Here is a 5,627-nt window from a genome sequence, read left to right as displayed (position 1 = left end):
ACTTTCGGTGGCGGAGGACGCGATCATACAGTATGGAGACACCCCGGCAAACTGGGTGCGGATATGTCTAGTGAGCTCCTCTTCGGTGACCATATTGAACTCCAGGCTGATGTTGTCAATGGTGTAAGTCTCGTCGGCATCGTCTCTTGTCTTTATGACCAGGTCGTAATCTTTGAACGTCAGTTCGTACTCCAGTCGGTCGGCCAAGGCAATCTGGTAGAATGGCATGTGGCTATCTAGAAGCTCAAAGTCTAGCGGGATGTGGAACCGGTTGCCAAAGGCGCAAGCGATGCCATTTTCTCCAGCATCGTCGTCACTTGCGTCCTCCGCTCCGACTCGAAGTTTAAGCATGTTTTCGCTGCCGATGCCTTGGTAGGCCACATTCTGCCGTTCGTTTTTAGTCAGCCATAAGTCGCCGTAGCAATGAAACACATCAGAGTCGTCGATGGACATTACCTCATTCCCGCTGATTCTGATCGAGGTTTTCTTGACTACTGCGCGTCAGAGATTCCCGACCACTGTGGCGTACGGGTCGGATGAATTGATCGTGATCGAGAAGGCCAAGCGGACGGTACCGGGCACAATGAGGTCATTTGTGCCGAGGTTGGGGAAGCGGACCAAGAGTTGTTGATTCTGGTCGATCGTACTCGGGTTATTGGTGACGACCACGGACTGCCGTTCACCTTGTACCCCGAGAGGCTTACGGAATGTTCTGAAGGGGTTTAGCCTGCATTTAGTATGCATCCATTGTGTATTGAAGGCATACCTTGAATGTTCAATACGAGGATTATGGCAGACTTTGACTTTGATAACCCGGCGTTCGACGCCCGAGAGGTCAACAACGACGACGAGCAGACCCCTCTCCTTGCAGGTGATGATGTTCCCCAGCAACAAAGCCGGGGTGCGACCGCCAGAAATTATCACCGAGAGATGGCGAACGCCGCCGTGAATGATTATTACGAAGCCTTGGCGAAGCTGGCCCTCTCAACATTCGCCAAGAAAGGAGGGATTGATGTTGTTCGGCAGGAGCCGGGCTTCGTAGACTGGAAAAGCACAGGACAGCCATCATTGCCTCCGGCAGCAGTCGCAGCCCTGGAGACAGCGAGTTCAGAACTCGGTGCCGCGGCCACCAAGGCAGATACCATGGAGCTGAAAGATTTAAGGCAACCAGCGAAAAAGGCCGCTAATGCTGTCCACACAATGGAAACAAGCTTGACGGATAGTGAGGTCGGGCGGGCTCTTGAAACGATGAACAACCCTCCTCTTCCTATGCGAGAATTTCTGGGGCTTTACAAGGCACTGCAGACCTCGGAAGGCGAACACGCGAAAAACCTCGCCAAGCTATCAAGTCTCGATAAGGACATCGCAAAACAAAAACAGAAGTTGAAGGACGCCCCTGATAAATTCTCCCGGCGTCGGATCGCAGACCGGATAAGGAATCTCGAGGCCGAGAGGATGGCCCGCCTCGAAGCAGCCTCTTTAACGGCCGAAGACCTGCGCACGCATATACGCCGCATCAAGCAGACGATCGATCGCATCCTACACAAGGATACCACTCTGGCCGAGCGCGTCCGCACCCTCTTCCGGGAGCAGGGAATAACCGTGGTCTCCATTCTCACGGCAATTGGGATGGCGATCTCAACACTGGGGTTAGCGATAAAGTTGGCGCTGACTGGCGGGTCCAGCGGGGACAGCCACCTCCATCCGACGGGCGTGGTCTTAAAGAATGGGTAAAAAAGCATCTCCAGTCCCTGGCGCGCGCCCTTGAAAAGCTGGCTGGGAAGGCTGCCGCTGTGATTCCGGGTATTATTGGCAGTATCGTGTCCTCGCTACTGAATCTTCTCGGGAAAGCGGCTGGGTGGCTGGCCTATAATGTCTGGGCTCTAGTCGTCGCAGTAGGTGGCTCGTGGCTGCTCGTGGCTGTTCGTAAGTATTTAGTTTTAACGAGGTGTCGTATTGGGCATTCTCATCTGACACACAATTTCATCTTAGATGGGAGCAGTGCTCCCGAGTGGGTTGGATGTGATGCTCAATACGGCGTCAGACATATCTTGGTTGACTGTGTAGACTTTGCTCATGTTCGGCAAAGGTTCTACACGGTCACCTCTATATATGATTTTTTTGACAGCAACGCTGGCGATGTTGTCATAAATTACTTGAAGGCCATTGACCTATATCATAAAATATAAATTTTAATTCTCATAAATATCTATAGATAAACAGTTATATACATATATATTTATACATGTACTATAACCCTGGTTTTCGAGTTTTAAATCTTATTTTTCTTTTATACGATTTTAAACATGTACTTTTTGTTTTACTTTTGGTGTTCATTTTATCATATCGAAAACCTTAACCGTCTCGCGTTTTCTCGCCACGATATGGCTGAAATATTGCCGATGTGGCGTTAAACCATAATCATTCATTCATTCATTCATTTGTAAGTGTTTAACGCATAGTCCACAGCAGCAGTAAGCCAATACCAACCCCAGCCACGACGATATCCGTCTTCTCCGTATCGTGATTCTTTTGGTCTGGAAATAGGGGTTCTTCAGCCGCTTTGCGGCGCGCAGCAACGCGCGCGGTGGGTAGTGGGACGTTTTCTTGTGGCTTTACAATCCCGTGGTCAAGCGCGCTTGTGCAAAGTGGGCGGCACTTTAGCGTTCACACCCTCATTGGCGCCTAGCTTCTGGTCCTCTGTGGCCACGACGATTTTGTTGTTGTAGTTCGCCACATGGCCCATCTGCAGAATCATGTCGCTGGGGGCCATATATAGGCCTATGCCATACACAAAGTCTGCAGCGCTCCCGGCATACTGTAGCGTGTCCTGGTAGCGTTTGATAGCAGACGGAAGGTCGATCGCAGAGGAAATAGCGTCTTCAACGTTCGCAGCAAACTTTTTTTTGCGCGTCGAAGGCTGTGCCCGTGCCTAGAATACGCGAACTTGTTTGCGCTTGGGCGCCTAAAATAGCCCACACGTATGTCCGGATGGAATCGTTTAGGCGCTCTACGCCCGGCTGCGTGAATCCTTGGGATGTGTCGACAATGAACGACGCCAAAGCCTCCTTGGCGTCCTGCTCGATGTAGTCGATGTGGAGCGCTGTAGGCTTTCTAGGGAACGACATCCTGCTCGGATCGAAGGTCCCATCGCCAATGGGGCTGTAGTCCATTCCCGTGAAAAAGTAATATGCCACTCCGAGCCCGTGATTCACCCCACTGCGCCTCCAGTCTGTGTGCGTATCTACGTGGAACTCCCTACAAATCCTCTCGTAGGCCCTCTTGTCGTAGGGGTTGTCGAATGTCGCCCACGCTCTGTCTTGCGACAGGGGAGCTTTTATCTCTTCCAAAATCCGCCTAACTTGGTAATAAACATGGAACGTGTACAGGGCCCTTATTCGTTGGTCGGGAGCGAGAAGATGGTCTTTTGAAGCGATGCCACATGCCGTGGTTGCGCACCAGACCACGAAGTTCACTTGTTTTTGCCAGAATTGCATTGCGTTGGTGTTCCAGGCCTGAACAATGGAATTGCTGCTTATCTTTGGCAGCCGGTACTTGGCCAACACATCTGTGAACTGGACCGAAAAGGCCTTCTTTTCATCGATGTAGACCCCCGTGGGGTTTTTTGGGTGATAAGGACCTCAGCCCTCTAGGCAAGCTTGTCGTAAAAGTCGACTAACCTAGAGCTCTAATAGGCTCACATCTTCTCGGTTTTGTGAGAGGCAACCGGAGAGCGACTTGTTTGCCGTGGGTTGCGACCCGTAATCTACGAGGACGGGATCCTGGTGGCTGAGGGCGTGTAGATCTTGCGAGATGCTCACGCCCAACACGTCACTTTGGCCCTTACTTGGGGAGAGACAGGAGGTCGGATGGGCCCGGTCCGATCAATCGGCTTGGTCAAGTCTTGCTTCTGCGTGGTCCCAATTGCTTCAATAACAGCACATCGTTTAGCCAACAAATCTTTCTTCTGAAATATCGTTTGCGGGACTACGTTTTCAGGCGGTGGCTCATGGGTCAATCGAGTAAATTGAATTTAACCTTTGGTATAAATCAATCTGTTCAAGTATACCTCATATGGAATCCTTTGTGTCTTTCCTGCTGGGTATTCCCAGGTTCAGGCATCGCCCTTGTTGGCACTCCGTGGTGAGTGGGGAACATATGGGGTGAAATTGATATTTATATGTCATGTCTACCTTAAAACCTACTTCAAATATTCCGGATATATCTAATAGATCTTCCTCTCAGCCGACTTTGTCTTTAAGTGCTGATAAAAAGAGGAAGTTGTCTGACTCACTGGATAACGAACAGAGCAGTTGGCCGGCTTTCATTGTTCTCTCAACTAAGAGCCGGCTTCAAAAATTCACCCGTTTGTTTAGCAAAGGGCTCTCCAGGGCACAGCTGGAACTTTAAAAAACGTTTAAAAAACTTAGATCCGGAGACATTTTCATTGAATGTTTCCGGCAAAAACAGTCAAAAAATTTACTTAAATTGAGTAAAATAACTGACATATCTGTTTTCACATCCCCTCACCATTCCCTGAACAGCTGTCAGGGATAGGTATGGTGAGATAGCTGACCTGACTGAGGAAGAAATCTGCCAAGAACTAAATTCACAGGGTGTTACCAAAGTGAAACGCTTCGTTACGAAGAAATCTGGTAACCTCTTTAAACTTAATATATACCTGCTTACCTTTAACACTACCTCCCTTCCGTCTCATATCTACGTTGGCCCTTATAGGGTTAATGTGGATTTATATATCCCCAGTCCTACACGTTGTTTTAATTGCCAACGATTTGGTCACAGCAAGGGACAATGTAAGAACAAACTCATTTGCTTCAGGTGCGGCAGTGAAGGGCATGATTGTTTCGACTGCAGCAACACAGTTAAGTATTGCAACTGCAGTGGAGATCACATGGCCTCCTCAAGGGACTGTCCGTTTTCGTCAAGGAAAAGCAAATTATCAACTTGAAAATTAAAAACAATATCTCCTATCAGGACGCCCGAAAATTAGCCTCACTTTGTAATACTTCTCTACCGACTTCGTTTGCCAATGTGGTCAAGCGAGTAGCAACTGTTGCTACTGAAACCTCTTGGACTTGGCCCATTGGAAACGCCAAACCTAGTTATGATTCTGTGCAACTTCCGTCTCAACCTTCATTTAGTTCTTCCTCAACTCAAACTCCTTCAAAAGAACAAATAAAAACAGTAATTAGTATACAACACCCTGGTAAACCAGCTGAGCCCAATTGCCCCAAAAATGACAAAAATAAATCCAAAAGTCAATCTCAAAATAATAATAAAATAACTAATAAACCTGGTGGCCCCACAGAGCGTCCCTCTAAGGCCACTAGGGATCCTATCCAAACTTTTAATAAGTTTGGTTCGTTGGAGGACGTTGATCCTTTAACATAAGATGCGGAGGTGATGGATATATCACCCGCACCAGGGAGATCTTCCAGCCGATCTCCACGAAAGGGTCGTCCTCGGTCCAAACATAAAGAGAAATCTGCTATAAATCTCCCTTCATAATGGCGATATATGAAAAAATTATACAGTGGAAATGTCGAGGCCTGTAGGCAAATTTTATTGAAATAACACAGCTTGTTCAATCATTAAATCCTATTGCC

Source organism: Liolophura sinensis, unplaced genomic scaffold, assembly GCF_032854445.1.
Source record: "Liolophura sinensis isolate JHLJ2023 unplaced genomic scaffold, CUHK_Ljap_v2 scaffold_65, whole genome shotgun sequence".
In the NCBI taxonomy this organism is placed as follows: Eukaryota; Metazoa; Mollusca; class Polyplacophora; order Chitonida; family Chitonidae; genus Liolophura; species Liolophura sinensis.
This window is presented reverse-complemented; position numbering follows the sequence as displayed.